We start from the raw sequence: 19,967 nt of genomic DNA on the forward strand, positions 1-19,967 counted from the left end.
ATCACAGTTGATAGTCTGGCTGCTCATCTTGAGAGACTGGGCAAGTGGGCAGGGGTACAGAGATGTAGCAGACATAGTCCTTGACCTTGAGCAATACATAGATTACTGAGTAGATAAGCGCACACACAAGTACTACAACAGAAGGACACAGAAAATGTTCTGGAAGAAAAAGGAAGGAGGGTCTAAATGCTTACCAAGGTAGAGTCAGGGAAGGCTTCAAAGATGTTTAAGCTGGATCTTTAACGATGATCAGAAGTGTGCTAGGCAGAGAAGGCCCTGGAATGCATTCTAGGTGGTGTGAGTGTGGAAGTACATGGCATATTCAGGGAATGGCAAGTTGTTCCTTGTGCTAGACTGTCGGACAGCTTGGGAGGGATCCTGAATGGTAAAGAGCTTAAGTCCTATTGGAGTTGAGCTTTACTGTAGATATTTAGGATGGAGTGACATGATCAGAGCAGTGTGTTTTAGAAAGATCTTTCTGATGTCTGTGCTTAGGAATCTTTGAACTGATAGATTAAAACTACAGGCAGGGAAGCCAGCTAAAAAATTTGCATTAGAAAATGATTAAGCTGGAACGAGGGCAGTGGTCATGCAGGTTGATTTAAACTGTGTGACTGAAGGATGAGCGAGGAAGTGTTAGGTCACTGGGTCGTCGTCGTCGGCAGCCGTCCGTCTCGAGAGACGATGGTGTAGCTTCCTAAGAGTCCATCTGCACCGCCGAGAATGGCTGTGCAGTCCGACTCGGGAGTGACACGGTATCTGTCTCCTCCCGTGTTGAATCGACATCTTACGATGACGCTGGAGTGTCCTCTCCAGTGAAGCTGAAGCTACAGAGCCTGGGCAGGGTGATATGGAGGGTCTGCTGTTGCCCATGCAGCAGACCCCCCCTCTCTTCGCAGCTGAAGGGTCCAAGGGAAAGACGGAGTCAATACAGCTTGGCTTCAGGTGCGCCGCAGGAGTTGCCGATGTTGACTACAACGTCAAACCGCCTTAGGGACTCCGGCTCCGGATTTTCTGTCGGGGTTTACTCCCTTAGCCTTTCCCCTGAAGAGGTATGCCGCAAGGCAGCGGAGGTTTTTTGGAGTCAGAGTTTTCCTTCTCTGATGTGCCCTGACTGGAAGATCGAACCAGCGACACTTAGCTCGCAGGCCGACGCTCAATCCACTGAGCCAAACCAGCCAAGGGAGGTCACTGGGTATTACTGTGACTATAAACACATGGAATACAGGCTGGAGAGCTGCTCTGGGGAGGTTAATTTTGGTTTTGAGATGCCTATGAATGGACACAGTAGAAAGTATTTGGTACTTGTGGGAGAAGATACAAGTTTTGGAGCTGCTGAGAGAGGTAGGAACATAGACATGGGAATGATGGCTTCTGAGTGAGAGTGGAAACCATAGAAATAGATGAAGTAACCTGAATAAAATTCATAAAATGGGGAAAGAAAGGGGACTGAAGATAGAGCCCAGGGGAACTTTGGTATGTGTAGACAGTAAAGTTAGGGGAAGAATCTGGAGTGGGAGAAATAAGAGGTAGGAGAAAGTATTGTCTGAGACGCCAGGAATGAGAATGTAAGTGTCTTGCATCAGCGAACAATCAGGGTAAGCGCTGAAATGAGACTACTGAGTCATTGCTGACCTGGTGACATCAGTGTTAGTGGAGGGGTGGGAACAGAAGCTAGTCTGCTGTGGCTTAGGGAGTGAATATGAGGTGAGAAAGAAGAAGATTCAGTAAATATGGACTTCTCTTCTGAGAAATATAATGGTAAGATATGAAAGATGGTAATATTTTGAAGAGAATCCAGGGGAGGCAGGTTCAAATATTTTGTTTTTTCAAAGTTGCAAGAATGGAGTACTATAAATTAAGGGAGGAGATATAGAGAAATGTAGTCAGTTATGGTGCCATGCCTCTCTGAATACTCCATGTTATTGGGAAAGCCCTAACCTGTGGTGCTGTGCTGAGGCCTGTAGTCACTACGAAGAGTGTGGGGTAGACAGGAGAGACATTAATAATAAGTAGTGACAGCACCATAAATTGAGTAACGTGTGTATGCAAGGAGTTTTTCTGTGTACATCTAAACACATTAGACACTATTCTAATACTCATCACAACTCCCAGAAGTAAGTATTGTCACCATTTTCCAAATGCAGAGACAGACAAGTTAAACATACAGCTAGTTAGGGGTGGAGTCAAAGTTTCAGTCCAGGTCTGTGAAACTATAAGGTGTTCCCTTTCTATTCTTCCATGTTGTCTTTTCCATTAGGAGCTCAACGTTGAGACGCTAAAACAGGCTGTGGAAGGGGATAGGAATGGATGACCCAGAGAGACAAAATTAGAGTTCTGGAACCAGTCCTAGCCTGGAGAGACATGACAGTCTCTGAGATAAAGGAGAAAGGTCTTGGTCTGGCTTTGTTCTTCCTTCAGTCTGCTTAGAGCGGCTTTGGTAAGTGCAGGCTTTCACTGTATTTTTCTCCATCTTTCTGTGACTTCCTACCAGGCCTCTGAGGTCCTAGTACTTGCCTATTATTGACTGTTTACCTAGAAAAAAGAATCAACCTGTAAGCCTAAAGGGACTTATCCTTTTTGACAAGCTACCTGTGAGAAATTGCTGAGCTGTGGGCTGGCACTCTTTTTGGCACAGGGCACATGGTAGGCTTCACCCTGAGAAATATTTTTATTTGAATTGGATAATATTGGATCAGTGGCAAGAGCAAGACACTAAAAATTAGAAGACAGGATTTCCAGTCTAAGTGATTGACTAGGTTACCTCAGGCAAGTCACTTACTTCTTGCATATTTACTTGCATATTTACACAGATGTTTTACTCATCCCTGTATCTCATATACCTGGCACACGGCCTGACTGGATAAGTGTCCCGAGTCAATTTATTATGGAGGGAATTGGATCTTTTGATTTTTAAAAGTCACTCCATTTCTGAAAGTGTATTGTTCTATGAGGATTTATGTGCTTTAATTATGAAATAATAAGTACTGTCATTTATTTAGCACTTATTGTTTGCCAGGCACTGTGTAAGGCTCTTTACATATTTACTTAGATGATTCTATTTTACATAAATTAACCCATTTATTATAGGTTAGCATGTTTCAAATTATGGAGCTTCTACTGGTCTTTTAATTCCTTCAGACTTCTGATGGCAGGCTTTACTGTGATGTCAGAGGTGTGCTGTAGGACCAGGCACCACCAGGTACTGTTTTCATGCAGGAACCACAGTGCCAGATCCCCATAGCTTGTCTTTTCATCTTGGTTTTGCCACAGAAGGGACAAGAATACTTGGCATGCTGGCTGATTTCAATTTTCTTCCCCATTTCCTGAGGCAGGCACCATAATGGCTCCTGTATTTATGATGGCTCTGATCTTCTTGGTGTATTTAGCCATGCTGCCACACACTATGTTGGAACCCAGAGAGGTAAAGTTTTCTTTGAATTTTAAAATTTTATCTGAGTCCTTTCAAAATATTATAGTGCCTTGGGCAATAGAGGACAGTATCTGTGCCTGTTTACTGTTGTGGCAGTAGCGCTAAACACAGTCCTGAGTATGTAATGGATGCTCAATAAGTATTTGTTGAATAAATGAATTATTGGTTATCTTATTATTACAACTATCCTATCATAGGTAATATCAGCCCCATCTTACAGACAAGAAAGTTGAGGTTCAAAGGTCATAGGACAAGTAAGTGACAAAGATAGAGGATTCAAACCCTAACTCTAAAATTGGTGCTTTACTACGCCGTTGACCAGAGACAGCCAACTGACCTGGAGTCTGCACGATCCTTCCCCATGTGGGAAGGCCACCCTCCCCTCCACACCCCCACTCTTATTAGGGTTTTCTGGACCCAAGGGTAGGTAGGACGACGACCATGTCCAGCTTGAAGCAGCTAGAGGAGCTTGAGACCTTCGCCCATTGTCCTTTACAAGATTACAAAGGGTCCTAATATTTGAGAGGGGGGGGATAGTTAATTTTTACGAACCAGGGGTATGGACTTGGGGGGGATTGCTGGGGGAGGGGGATGCTGGGTGGAGGGGAACAAGGGGGAGAAAATTGGAACTGTTGTAACAATATAATCAATAAAAAACATTAAAAAATAAAATAAAATAAAATTGGTGCTTTACTGCTTAACACCACAACGCTTTCATACCTGATGTTTTACTTGAAACTTTCAGTGAAAGTAAGAGAGTTGAGAGACTGGGGATGGGGTTTGAGGTTGTGCACTGAAATTTAAGCATACCAGCAAGTACACATAATTGGCAAATATCTCTAGCACCTTCAGAAAACAAAAGGGTTATAATAGCAATTACTATTCATTGTGTTCTTCATTTATTGAGTAATAAATTACATTCAAAAGCCACTTTTATAGTTTTAATTATCATCTGTTCATTGACAACTTTCAAATTTGTGTTTCTAGCTCAAACTTCTTTGCTGAACTTTAGAGTTGTTTATCCAATCTCTTAATTTACATTTGGATGTCTAATTGGCACTGTATTTTTATTTTTTAGTTATTATTATTTTTAATACATTTTATTTATTATGCTATTAGAGTTGTCCCAATTTTTCCACCTTTGCCTCCTTCCACCCAGTGCCCCTCTTCCCTCCAGCAATCCTCCCCCCTGAGTTCATGTCCATGGGTCATACATGTAAGTTCTTTGGCTTCTCCATTTCTTATACTGTTCTTAATAGCCCTTCGTGGCTCTGGTGGTGGTGGAGGGCTCAGAGAGGGGACAATGCCACTGCCTGGCTTCTGGCAATTTCCCTGGCACTTGTCCCATTTCCAGTCACTTCACCCACTTCCCATATGTAATTGGCGCCCTTCCAGTTGCTGCCCTGAGGTTTGCATACATTTGAAGACCATAAAGGCCCTTTCAGTGGCAAAAACCTGGCATTTTCTTCTGCCACCACAACCCCCACTGGTTTTTACAGCTAGACATCAAGGGGATTTATCTTCCTGGTGCTGAAACCCTGGGCTGTGCGATCTGGCCTGGTGCTGGATTGCTTGCTCCCAGGGTACCCCTCTTGATTTTTTATCCACCACGTGTGAATGTGGGACCACCCATTCCACCACTGCCACAACTGCTGCCGCCACCTGTCAAAACCATACCACTTCTCTGCCCCATCTCTGCAAGTCCGCCCCTCCTACCCATTTAGATAAATGTGGCTTCTTTAAATCCTTGGTTGTCAGAATTCCACACAGCTCAACTTTCTGACAGTTCTGATTGTTATTTGTTTTTGAGATCTGGTTGTAACTCTTTCTAGGGTTGCACAAGGAGGTGAAGTGTGTCTTCCTATCCTTCCATCCTGACCAGAAGTCAGACACATTTTCCATTTTCACCAATAACTTTATTGATTTGAATATTTTGAGTATGTCAGCTATCTCCCGTGTTGTATAACATTGATTGTTCTCAATTAATGTCTTGGTTAGCTATCAACTTCAACTGGTCTACCCAACTGTGGAGCATCATCCAGTGACAAATCTCCAGCATGAAACTTTGCAAACCACTTTTGACACGTTCGATCAGTCACAGCATCTTCTCCATATATTGCACAAATCTTTTCTTGCATTTCAGTTGTGTTTTTATCTTTCTTGAAATAATTAAGCATAATACACCAAAAATGTTGCATATTTTCTTCCATCATCAATATTAAAATGGCTACATAAAAATTTACCAATTTTGATGTTTTTAAATGCACGCTGATATGACAGCTGTCACAATACAATCTAACAAAATTGTTTTGAATGAAGTTAAAGCGCTAGTAGAGGCATCTTACAGAAAAAAAAAAACACATTTTGGCCAACCCATTACTATCTGGTCCATTACAGAAAATGTTTACCAACCTCTGTGCTAGACTCTGGAGATACAAAAATGTGTCTTTCACTTGATTTGGGTAGTAGTTACACGGGTATAGATATATGCAAAAATTCATCAAGCACTTCATTTTATTGTATGTATGTCATAACTCAAAACTTCTCTTTTAGTGAAATGAAGAGCAGTCTGCCCCCTAACATCTCAAAATCTAGTAGGAGGACATAAAAGTAAATAATTGCAGTGCAATGGTGATAAAAATCATAATGAAGAACTATGCTCATTAAAGCAATGACACAAAAAAAGAAAACGAACAACACTGCTAGGCATGCAAAGCCAAGTCTTCATAGAAAAGATAACTGGGGTACGTATAGCTTGAAAAATAAATAAGAATATGCCAAGAGGGCAGTAGTAGGGGAAGAAAGATGCAGATGAAAGGGAGAGGTCCTTCCAGGCAGAGGGAACAGCATATGTAATGGCTCAGAAATGAAAAAAAAAAAGTGCTTTTGGGAAATGACTAGTTCACAGAAACACTTAGGTAAGGTACTGGTAAAACAAGTCAAAAGATAAGAATGAAGTAATACAAAGGGGTTCAGATCATGAAAAGCTTCATATGGAGGGTCACGATGTAATTTATGGTCTAAATTGGGTAACTTCTTACAGTAAAAGAGAGGCAGAAAAATAGTTGCAAACAAGGACTATCCCAGAAAAATACGATCACCCTATTTGCATGCCATATTAAAGAATTAGGACTTTAATCTATAAGATAGAACAAGTTAATAAATGGTTTTAAAAGGAGGAGTACCAAGATTTATGTTTTTAAAAGACCATGCTTCATTTATTTATTTTATTTAACATAAACACAGAATACTTACTGTGTGCCAGGCCTTACCCTAAGCACTTTACAAATATTGCTCATTAATCCTCATAATTACCTTGTGAAACAGATACTATTATTATCCTCATTATTCAGATGAAAGGCACAGGACAATTAAGTAACTTCCCCAAAGCGACACAACTAGTAAGTGATAGAGCCTGTATCTAAACCCAGCCAGTAGGCCCCAGAGTTTGTGCTGTACCTTTCCTGCTTTGGGTCCCTCCTTTGACATTTACTGAGAAAATCCTGAGCCCTTAGACAGTGTTAGGTCCCTCTGTATAGGCCCTCATAGCACTCTGCACTTCTTCATTGTAGTCATCATATTTCTAATCATTTGTATAAAAATACATCTTCCTCACTACATTTTAAACTCTAAGGACAGGATTGAGATTATCTTGTTTACTACTGTATTCCCACAGCCTGATAAATTTATCAGACCTCCATTTAGAAATAATATAAATAATAGCTAATATTATCAAGCACTTACTGTAAACCAGGCACTGTTCTAAGAGCTTTAAACATCTAAATTAATTTCAGAACAAGTGAATAACTTGTGCGAGGTCACAAAGCTAATAAGAACTGGAGCCATAATTCTGAATCTTGCTAAATGCTCTTAACTCTGTTATATTATCATTTTTACTGAATAAATAAAACTATTAATTAATAAAAATGTTTAGCCCTGATCTAAACAGTGCCTGGCACTCAGCAGGCATTGCAAAAATAAATAATTCTCACACGTTCTGATGAAGAGACAGCTTGTAAGCACATCTCTTTCCTCCCAAAGAGCCTGACCCACACGAATATCAGCATATATCCATATCACTAGGGATGCAGCATAGCGCAATGGTTAAAAGCATAGACTTTGGAAATAGAATATAAAATTTCTAATTAGGTTGAGTCCCACTTCCACCAATTACTTAGATATGTGACCTTAGTGTCCTCATTTATAAAATGAGAGTAATAATATCTATTTCATTGGCTGCTGTGAGAATTAAATAAGGTAAACACATAATTATAGCTAACATATAAGTACTTAATATACAACTTTTTATCACAATTTTTTTTTTTTAATTAACTGTCTCAATAGTGGTAGACTTGCTATAGCTCAGAGTTCAGTGACTTCCTGCTAGGTCCCTTGGAACCCCCCAACCCCCGCCAACAAACTTAATGCAAAGCCTTCTGGATGCCCAATCGTATATTAGGACCAGAAGGGAACAATCACAGAAATCATAGAATTGGGAGAACTAGGTGGATATCCATAGATCACCATCTGCACTGGTCCCTAATTTCAGACTGTAATACACCTATCATTAGCCTCATTTTACAGGTAATACAACCGAGACCCAGAGAAGGTAAGTGATATGGTCCAGGTCAGATATCTAAGAGGTGGCAAGGAAAAAAAAAAAAAGAACATCTAGTCTCAGATAGTAACAAGGTAAGACTCATAAAAATGTCAAAACAGCACAATGAAAAGACAACCTATGAGAGAATATATTTGCAAAATAATATATCTGATAAGGGGTTAACATTCAAATTATGTAGGTACTCATATATTCAATAACAAAAAAATAAACAGTCTGATCAAAAACTGGGCAGAGGACATGAATAGACATTTCTCCAAAGAATACATACAGATGGCCAACAGACATATGAAAATATGTTCAACATCACTAATCATCAGAGAAATGCAAATCAAAACCACAATGTGATACCACCTCACACCTGTCAAAATGGCTATTATCAAAAAGTCAACAAATAATAAGTGCTGGCCAGAATGTAAAGGAGAGGAAACCCTCCTGCATTGTTGGCAGGATTGTAAATTGGAGTACCAACAATGGAAAACAATTTGGAGGTTCCTCAAAAAACTAAAAAATAGAATTACCATAGGACTCAGCAACTCTACTTCTCAATATTTATCTGAAGGAAATGAAAACACTAATTTGAAAAGATATATAAACTCCTATGTTCAATGCACCATTATTTATAATAGCCAAGATATGGAAGCCACCTAGATATCCACTGACAGATGAATTGATAAAGAAGATGTGGTATATATGTACAATGGAATATTAATCATAAAAAAATGAAATCTTGCCATTTGTGACAACATGGATGGACACAGAGGGCATCACACTAAGTGAAATAAGTCAGAGAAAGACAAATGCCACATAATTTCACTTATATGTGGTATCTAAGAAAAAAAAAACAAACAAAACAGAAAACAGACTAACAAGAACAGAGATCAAACTTATGATTGCCAGTGGGGGGTGGGGTGGGCAGTGATCAGGGGATGGGTGCAAAGGTAAAGGGGAATATTATCAATAATACTCTGATAACTTTGCAAAGTGACAGATGGTTACTAGACTTAGTTGGCAATCACATCATAAGGTACATAAATGTTAAATCACTATGTTGTACACCTAAAACTAATCTAATATTGTTTGCAAACTATACTTAAACAAAAAATAAAAGGTTAAAAAAACAAAATCATGCTCAAGTGGTAAGGGAAAGTCCTTGAGGAGCTGCAGGTATGGAAAGAAAGAACAAGAGCCGAGGTACAAAAGGCATCAGAGTAAAAGTCCCTGCCCACTGCACCAATCACAAAGTAAAAGGGCCCCTCCTTGCATAATTGTATGGTTCCTTTAAACTACTACCCTGTAATATCTGTTTACCTATCTCCTCCATTAGGTGGTAATTCCTAAAGGCTATGCACATTTTATTATCCTTCTTTATATTTATTTATGTGTTGGGCACCACGTTATGCCATAGGAGTAAGATCAGGATCTCATCTTAGGCTTCTCTGATTTAACCTCAGCATCTCACACAGTGCCCGCCATAGCTGCCTGGCTCACAATAAAGCACTCACTAAATTGGGATCTCCTGAGAAGACTGCTGGACCTGGACCACTGATGGGTCACTTACCAATACAGCTTGGCTAGCCACAGAAACAGGCAGGCACAGAAGAGATCGAGACCCTGACCAGAAGTAGAGCCTATCCATCAAGATGACCAGAAAAATACAAGAAGGATCAACATGAGTTCCTCCAAACTGCTTTAGAGACCATATGGCAATGTTCCAAACTATACCGCATCTCCACTTAGGATCTGAGTTGGAATATTAAACTGCAACCCACCCTCATATTTTCTACACTCCCTATTGAGAGGGAAGGAAAGTGCTCCTTCCTTTTAGCACCACTTGATTGGAAAAGCTGCTTTCTTGGGAAAAGACTGGGCTCATACCCTGACAAATAGGTTCTGGCAAAAGTTTGAACCTCACAAAAGCATCTCAATCATTCCACCTTGCTGGGCTCCAGGGCTGAAAATAGCCCCAAATGAAAAACAAGCTGTGTGAACTACTTATCCAGTTTCACAGCAAAGGCAGGCCTTAAGCTGGCCGAATAGGACAAACCCCTCATCCTTTAGCTCAAGCAGGGATAGAAATCTCACCTGTTTCTGGCCCCATAGCAACTGGCATAGCTCTGGCACCTCTCAGGTTTCATCTTTCCAAAACAGCAATGGAACAAGTGTAGAACAGGGAAGCACCTTCTGCAGTCAGCCCAACACTGCTTGAAGGAGTGACAAGAAGAGAGAGCTATTCCTGGACACAGACCTCTATTCCTTCATCAAATGTGAGGGCAAAATGAAAGGCCCCAAAGCAGCCCATACCCAAAAATGAAGTATTCTGTACCTCTGCTTCATCTTCTGACAATGACCTTAAGAAGTCCCTCTATTGAGGCCCTGTCTCAATGCCTATTTAAAGGCAGCCCAAATCAGAGTAAGTCAGTCTACAGTCTTACACATCAAGTCCATCCTTTCTATTCCACACACTGATCCATGCATGCCATTAGAGTCCATCCTTTCCAACAAATTAAGCACTTCTAGAGGCAGGGAGCAGGCCTCACAAAGCCTGTCTCCAATTTTGCCCACCACAGGGGCATCCTTAGATTAGATGCTCAAAGACCTATTTATTGCAGAACAAAAGTGAGCAAGTACAGAAACAAGAACATATCCTGCCTTACTTTCCGGTTCCTCCCATTCCCCCCCGCCCTCCACTCTGGTCCTTAGGCTCAGGCTGGTTTCCCTTGTTTCCTCTCTTATCACCGAGGTGACAGACGTCACTCCCTCCTGCAACTGTGCACAATCCTATGTAAAACATTCCCTGGACCTTTGGTATACTAGAGGTCTGTTTCACTTCCTGAATGTGTTTGGGAACTCCTTGAGAAGATGGTCCATGGACCAGCCACAAGGTCCATCAATAACAATATACAAAATGAAAAAAAAAAAGAAAACCCTGTCCTTGAGTTTTCAATTGCTCACCTGTGAAAAGAAAAGATTATCTGTTACAGTAATGTCTCACCTGGTTTCACCTGGTTGTTCCCAAGGGCTTAGCTTATTTCTCTTTCTCTACATCTTTAGCTGGTTCCCAAGGAATTCTCCGTAAAGAATTCATGTCAAATGGTTTGGCACCTATATTTGGCCTACAACTGTGTGATACTCAAGATGTCATCAGAACAGAGATGACAGCTCATTCTTCACATCCCACATCTCTCAGACTATAGGAGTGAGTCATCCATGCTAATCCCTGCCAAAGAGAGGAAAAGTCTCATTGAACCAAAGCAAGACAATGCTGCATTCTCCATCTACCCACTGACAGGCCCATGCCTAAGATAATGTTCAAGCTCACATCTAAAATTGGGAATGGGCCCATTAGTCCTCACCTAAGTACATACACTGAAGTCTTGGAAGAGGACTTCCAATCAGAAAATAAATTAAATTATAACTTTCTACAACTGTGTTAAAACCAACAGTTTTCAGCAAACCCAAATTATCTTTGTTTTCATTGTGATATAGTTCACATACCATACAATTCACCCTTTTAAAGTATACAATTTAGTAGTTTTCAGTATATTCACTACAATCTAATTTTAGAACATTTTCATCACACTTAAAAGAAGCCCCACACCCATTAGCAGTCATTCCTCGTAACCCCCAGCTGACAGCCCGTGGCAACCATTAATCTACCTTCTGTCTCTACTAATTTGCCTATTCTGGACATTTCATATAAATGAAGTCATATAATATGTGGCCTTTTCACTTAGCATAATATTTTCAAGATTCATCTATGTTGTAGCATGTATCACTACTTCATTCCATTATATGGCCAAATTATATTTCATCATATGAATACGTCACATTTTGTTTATTTATTCATCAGCTGAGGAACATTTCCACTTTTTGGCTATTATAAATAATACTATTATGAACATTCATGCACAAGTTTTTATATGAACATATTTTCAATTTTCATGAGTATATGCCTAGAAATGGTAACACCACATTTAACTTTTGAGGACAACTTACCTTTTAAAACACTTTAACTCACTTCTCTGCCTTCCTCACCATCAAGGCCTTCCATGATCAGCTCCATTCTCCAACATACCTATAGAAACCCACTGACTACCATTTTAGCTAGTGGCTACCATATTGGACCATACAAATATAAAACATCCCCATTATTACATAAAGTTCTATTGAACAGTGCTGGTCTAGAAGGAGAAGATGATTAGATAGATTATAGTTAACATTGCATGGATGTTACAATGGGCCAGACACTCATCAAGACCCTTACATGGGTCTTTTAATCATCATAACAACTCTGTGTATCATTCCCATTTTATTGGTAGAAAAATCAAGGTTTTAGGAGGAAAATTACTTGCCTCAGGTCACCCAACTGGTAAAGTAGAGTCATGACTTAAACCCACAAAGTGTACCCTTGGCTGGGTGGCTCAGTTGGTTGGAATGTCATCCCATGCACCAAAAGGTTGCAGGTTCAAACCCAAGTCAGGGCACAAACTTGAGTTGAGGGTTTGATCCCCAGTCGGGGTGCATATGGAAGGCAACTGTTCCATGTTTCTCATATCATTGTTTCTCTCTTCTCTCTGCTCTCTCTCCTCTCTTCTCCCCCAACCCCCAGGTAAGGACTTTTTTCAATCTTTAAAAAAATAAAAAATAAATAAACCCACAAAATCTGGTTCCAAAGTCTATCTTCTTTTTTCAGTCCTCACCCAAGCATATATTTATTGATTTGAGAGAGAGAGGGAGGGAGGGAGGAAATAAAAGAGAGCGAGAGAGAGAGAAACATTGATTCGTTGCCTCCAGTACACACCCCTACTAAGAATTGAACCCACAACCTAGGTATATACCCTGACTGGGGATGGACCCCTCAGACTTTTGGTGTAGGGAACAACGCTCCGATCAACTGAGCCAGCTGGCCAGGGCAGAAGTCTGTCTTCTCAACCACCATAGCACACACAAATAATTATAATAATAGCAAAATATGCTAAGGCCATAAATGAGGTCCAGATAAAGAGCTAATGGACTTCAAAAGAGAAGAGGTCACATCAGGATGTAGGGGGAAAAAAGAAAAGCCTTCTTTAAATAAGCATGAAAAACAAGCACTAATAAAAAATCTATTCATTCTGTACTCAGGGTCCACTCAAGCACCATTTCCTTTCAGGAAGTCTTCTTGGATTACTCCAGTCCACACTATTCTCTCCTTTTATATATTATATTTAGCTACTTTCTAACTAGTTAAGAAATTATCTGATTACTAAGTTCCCCAAAGGCAAGAATAGAGACCATGTTTCAGTCTCTTCTACAGCCCACAATGCAGCAAAGAACAAAACTCAAAACAAGCTGGTTCAATCTAAATGTTTCTGAAGGACTGCTGATTATTATTACTCCCTTATATTAGATTCAGACGTAACAAGAAGTAAAGCCAAACTGAGAGAATGAGATAGAGAGAGCAAGAACACTGGAGTGCTCTGAAGAGTAACCTCCACCTTCTTCCTTCCTGAGTGCTGACCAAAATAGGCTCTAAGTTCCCAGGCTATCCCCCTTTGCCAACTTACATGAGCCCCACTTGGAGCATAGAATTCACTCTCAGTCATTGAATCAGTGGTGCATCAGTCAGTGTTTCAGGCAAGGTAGCATGCCTTCAAGGTGTTGAAAATATCTCGCTGGCTACCATGCTGCTCATTCATCCTCTTCACTTAAGAAAGGGAGAGCCAAGCATTAAGCTACTCATCATTTAAGGAAGCACTTTCAATCTCCATTAACTAACTGAATCTTTATACACTCCCCACAATTCCAGGGCAGGAATTCCTCCCTCAATTTTATACACAAAGAAACTCCAACATTGATATTTTAACTAATTTTGCTAGTTCATAAAGGTACAGAGGCAGAAGAACTGAAGTCTTCTTGATCCAGACCCTTGTGAGTTGACTTTAACAGCTATCCAATGAGAGGCTTTCCCTGATCACCCTTCCTAAAATAGTACCCCCATCACTCTCTAACCTTCTGTCCTGCTTTATTTTGTCTTTTAGAACTTACTATTACCTGAAATTATATTACCTACTTGTTTATTGTTTATCTTCTTAATGGAATATAAGGCAACAGGGACTTACTATTTATTTCATATCAAGTGCCTAGAAGAGGTCCTGGCACACAAAAGGCCTTAATATTTATGACATGAATGACTAAATCTAGTGCATCCCTTAACTAATCCCCTCTCTACCATTCCTAAGTAAGCCTCCAGTCTACACTCAAAATTAAAGTCTATGCACATTGCATTCAGCATTTATTAACATTCATTATATGTTAGGCCATATGCTAGAAAACAAAGACAGAAATGAATCAAAATACAATCCCTAGCTCTAGAAATACAACCTAGTGGTTTGAAGCAGACAATAAAAAAGGTGTGCCATTACAGAGATGTTCATAGCAGGAAGCACCTAACTAGTGAAATAAGAAGAAAGGGGTTAATAGAGCTTCACAGAAGAGGTGACATCTGACCTGAGCCTGGAAGAACAATTATAATTTCAGTCACCAGAGAAGAATGGAAGGATATTCCAGCCTAAAGGAAAAGTATGAGCATAGACTAAGAGACATGAAAGATCTAGGTATATTTAAAAACTAGTGATTTTTTTTTTTAATCAAGGAAGGTTTGCCCCCAAAATTATGTTTTTTAAAAAAGATGAATGTCTAGTATCCAAAATATTAAAGAACTCTTACAATTTGGATTAGGGTTTTCCAGAGAAACAGAACCAACAGAAAAATATATGCTATAGTATAAATAACAACATATAGTATATAATATATATGAGGGGACTTATTACAGAAATGACTCACATGGTTATGGAGACCAAAAAGTCCCACGGTCTGCCATTTGCAAGCTTATGAACAAGGAAAGCGGATAAAACACCGGAGGGAAAAAAGGAATCAGGAAAGCTGTTGGTGTAATTCATATCAAGTCCAAAAGCCTGAAAAGGTCTTGGTGAGGGAAAGGGGGTGGGGGATGTTGACAATGATGTAAGTCCCAGTCTGAATCCAAAAGCTAGAGAATCAGAAGCTTCAATGTACAACAACAGGAAAAAATGGATGTCTCAGCTCAAGCACTAAGAGCAAATTCACCCTTCCTCACCTCTTTGTTCAGGCCCTCAACGGATTGGATGATGCCCATCAGAACTGGTGAGGGTAATCTTTATTCAGTTTACTAATTCAAATGCTCACCTCTTCCAAAGACAACCTCACAGACCCAGAAATAATGTTTACCAACTATCTAGGCATCCCTTAGCCCAGTCAAGTTGACATATAAAATTAACTATCAGAAAAAAAAAAAATTAACCATCACACAACAACAGAAAGACAAAACCCAATTTAAAAACAAAGGACTTGAACAGATATTTCTCCATAGATGACATACAAATGGCCAACAAGCACAGAAAAAAATGCTCAACAGCATTAGTCATCAGGGAAATGCAAATCAAAACCACAATGAAATACCATTTCATACCCCCTAGCATGGCTATAATTTTTTTTAAAAAACAGTAAATAACAAATTTTAATGAGAGTATTAAAAAACTGGACCCCTCATATATTGCTGCTGGGAGTACAAAATTTTTCAACCACAATGGAAAACAATTTGGCACTTCCTCAAAAACTTAAACATAGCATTACCGTATGACCCAGCAGTTCCACTCCTAGTATATGCCCAAAAGAATTGAAGGCCCTGGACGGGTAGCTCAGTTGGTTAGAGCATCATCCCAATATGCCAAGGTTGCGTGTTCAACCCCTAGTCAGGGCACATACAAGAAGCAAACAATTCGTTCATAAATAAGTGGAACAACAAATCAATGCCTGTCTATCTGTCCGTCTGTCTGTCTGTTTGTTTGTTTGTTTGCTCTGTTTTAATTGTGAGTTTGTTGTCATTTTAATGTTCATAGTTTTGACCTTCTTCTTTTTCTTAAATAAGTCCCTTTAACATTTCATGTAATAATGATTTGATGAACTCCGTCAGTTTTACCTTGTCTGGGAAACACTTTATCTGCCCTTCCATTCTAAATGATAGCTTTGCTGGATAGAGTAATCTTGGTTGTAGGTCCTTGCTATTCATCACATTGAATACTTCTTGCCAGACCCTTCTTCCCTGCAAAGTTTCTTTTGAGAAAGCAGCTAATAATCTTATGGGAACACCTTTGTAGGTAACTCTTCTTTTCTCTTGCTGCTTTTAAGATTCTCTCTTTATCGTTAATCTTCACCATTTTAATTATGATGTGTCTTGGTGTGGCCCTCTTTGGGTTCAACTTGTTTGGGACTCTCTATGCTTCCTTGGCATGTATGTCTATTTCTTTTGCCAAATTAGGGAAGTTTTCTTTCTTTCATTATTTTTTCAAATAAGTATTCGATTTCTTGCTCTTCCATTTCTCCTTCTGGCACCCCTATGATTCAGATGTTGGAACATTTGGAGATATCTCAGAGGCTTCTTATACTATCCTCATTTTTTGTTTTATTTTGTTTTTATTCTTTTTTCTTCTTTCTGTTCTGGTTGAATGTTTACTTCTTCCTTATGTTCCAAATCATTGATTTGAATCCCAGCTTCCTTCCCTTCACTGTTGGTTCCCTGTAGATTTTTATTTCACTTTGTGTAAACTTCATTTCTTCTTTTACATTGTTGCTATACTCAGTGAGTACTCTGAGCATCCTGATCACCAGTGTTTTGAACTCTGCATCTGATAGGTTGGCTATCTCTGTTTCTTTTAGTTCTTTTCCTGGGGTTTTGTTCTGTTCTTTCACTAGGGCCATATTTCTTTGTCTGCTCAATTTGGAAGCCTCCCTTGTGTTTGTTTCTGTGTATTAGGTAGGGCTGCTTTGACTCCCTAAAAAAGGCACCAGTAAATTGTGTGGGGCATAGCCTTAGGTAATTGCCAGAGTGGGGCAACCCGCTTCACTGCTTTGTGGCTCTGTGTGGACAGAGGGCTCGGAGAGAGGACTGTGCCACTGTCTGGCTTCTGGGGGTTTGTTTGGCACTTCCCCTGCTTCCAGTCAATTCATCCACTCGCCATATGTGACTGGCACCCTTCCAGCTGTTGCCCTGGTGGTGACTTCCAGAGTGGGTGAGTTGCATACATTTTAAGACTATGCGGGCCCTTTAAGTGGAGATCCCTCAAAATCCAGCAGTTTCTTCTGTCGCCCCTACCCCCACTGGTTTTACTGCCAGAAGTTATGGGGATTTATCTTCCCAGAACTGAAACCCTAGGCTGTGAGGTCTGGCCTAGGGCTGGCATCACTCGATCCCAAAGTGTCCCTCCTGATTTTTATCCATCACATATGAGTGTGGGGCTAACCACGCCCATTCTGCCACTACTGCCATCTATCCGCGACACAGTGCATCTCCTCACCTCTCTGCCCCATCTCCACGTCTCTTCCCCTCCTACCCACCTGGATGAACGTGGCTTCTTTAAATCCTTTGTTGTTGAGCTCCCATACAGTTTAATTTTCTGACAGTTTTGGGTGTTATTTGTTTTGGGATTTAGTTGTAATTCTTCTTCTGGTTACACGAGGAGGTGAAGCATGTCTACCTATGCCTCAATCTTGACTGAAAGTCCTTGAATGCTTTATTTTATGTTATGTGAATTTTACCTCCATTTTTAATAAAAGATAAATGGCCCATAGCACCATATTCTAAAGGAAAAACTCAAAAGTCGCTGATGTTTCCCCATCCAGCTGCTCCTTCCTGCCCTTCTAGAAAGTTTGCCTTCACATCCCAAGCCATCCAAACCTGCCATTTTAGCAATGTTATGGTCCTTTGCCCTCATTTTCTAGTCATTTCCTGTGTTGCACTATCTAAGGTCCCCAATGAGAAAGCAAGCTCCCTTTATAGGGTCCATGTGTACTTGTTCTGTTTCTCATACACCACAGAGCAGGTCATAAATGAAGAGTAGGGGGAGAGGGGCTGAATGACCTCTCTTTATTTCAGTTTTAATATCTTTTTTAATTTAAATATTCTTGACATTTCTTTTTCTTTGACATATGTGACATTCAACATTATATTAGTTTCAGGTATATAACATAATCATTTGACATTTGTATATATTTAGAAATGATAACCACACTAAGTCTTTTTACCATGTTATAAAAAGTTACAAAACTTTTTTGTGTGTGTGATGAGAATTTTTAAGATTTACTTTCTTAGCAACTTTCAAATTTGCAATATGATATTGCTGACCATAGTCATTATGCTACACATTACATCCCATGACTTACTTTAATTTTTTAGTTATTGATGAGAGAGAGAGAGAGAGAGAGAGAGAGAGAGAGAGAGAGAGAGAGAGAGACATCAACTTGTTATTCCATTTATTTAGGCATTCATTGGCTGATTCTTGAATGTGCCCTGACCGGAGATGAAATCTGAAACCTTGGGGCATCCTGACAATGCTCTAACTAACTGAGCTACCTGGCTAGGGCTCCCGTGATTTATTTTATAACTGGAAGTTTGTACCTCTTGATCCCCTTCACCCATTTTGCTGACCACCCCAACTACCCGCTTCTTCTCAGATTGGCAACTACCAATCTGTTCTCTGTTTCTATGAGATTGGTTTTGTTTCATTTATTTATTTAGTTTTCTAGAATCCACATATAAGTGAAATATGATATTTGTCTTTCTCTGACTTATTTCACTTAGCATAACACCCTCACGGTCCATCCATGTTGTTATGAATGGCAAGATTACATTCTTTTTTATGGCTGAGTAGTATTCTATTGTGTGTGTGTGTGTGTGCGTGTGTGTGTGTGTATCACATCTTCTTTATTCATAGAATGACCTCACTTGAAGCAGCAGTTTGGAGTGGTGCTATAACTGAGAAGGGACCTGGAGGCTGGGATGTCAGGGTAACCAAAGATATAGTCATCACATAAAGCTCTGAATCTGATTTATTTTCTTTTGGGGAGAGGCAGAGGTTCAAGAAGAGAAGTATTTAACAAACAGCTTTGGAGAACTATCTGGTTTCAGAAATAACTAAAATCTCTCAACAAATGGGTTCTTGACTTTTCAAAAGCAACAATTCTAATGCCAAAGTCTTTCAGAAAAAGAAGGACTTTACTCCGCAAAGTTTGACACTGAAGCCATACCCCAGCTGTGTCCACAAACTGTTTTTATTGCACTTAGGAGGCACTGGACACCTGAAGACTAGAAATTTGGGGCACAGCATTCACACTCGGCCCTATCAGCCAAAAAGCTGCAATGCAGGATATCATCACTGATGCCTTGGAAATCAAGCCACAAAGAGCAACCTGTAATGGACATGGGCACACCCTCCTCAGCCTCCTCATGCCTTATAGTAATATTGCCAACAAAAGCCATAAACAAATACTTCCTTTTGTAAGGGTCATTATGTGGCCCTTAAATACATTCTCACATTAGTCCCTAAGGCTCATACAAAATAATAATTTACCCAGGGTAATGAGATTAAAAAAGAACAGCAAAGCCAGATTTTAAATTCTGGTCTGCCTGCTTCCAAAGCTTAAGCTTTTGGAAGGACAAAAAACTGTCCAACACCACACATACTGCCCTGTTTCCTGGATCTCCAAGAGGGAGTGCTCTGACCACTCAGAAGAACCAATGCTTCTCAGTTTCAAATTAATTCTAGTAGCCACAGGGACAGAACCCCTTGCTCAGGCAGTAGCAACCCAGGGCACTGACATCGCTGAGAATAAGTACCTGAAGTTATTATCCGAGGTACTCTACCATTCCCCAGGCCACCAACCAAGTCTATGGAAAGCCCACAGAATAGATGTTCTGCCTTATGTGGCCCTTAAAGATAGGAGAGGAAATGCCAGGGAGAAACACAAATGTGAAATCATGGCAGACAAAACACTAAGCCTTAAATCAGTAGACCTGAGACCTAGTCTCAGTTCTGCCCCTAATTAGTTATATGACCC

The 19,967-nt window shown here is 40.0% G+C and overlaps 1 protein-coding gene and 1 pseudogene across 5 annotated transcripts in view; both read right to left on the reverse strand.

Annotated features, from left to right (window-relative positions):
• Positions 1-19,967, reverse strand: part of STIM1 (stromal interaction molecule 1) — a 185,760-nt gene that overhangs the window by 141,578 nt on the left and 24,215 nt on the right. The gene's annotated exons all lie outside the window — the stretch shown is intronic.
• LOC150018405 (large ribosomal subunit protein eL43 pseudogene) lies at positions 3,118-3,393 on the reverse strand (annotated as a pseudogene).

Source organism: Furipterus horrens, unplaced genomic scaffold (assembly GCF_987537825.1).
Source record: "Furipterus horrens unplaced genomic scaffold, mFurHor1.1.pri manual_scaffold_2, whole genome shotgun sequence".
NCBI lineage: Eukaryota > Metazoa > Chordata > Mammalia > Chiroptera > Furipteridae > Furipterus > Furipterus horrens.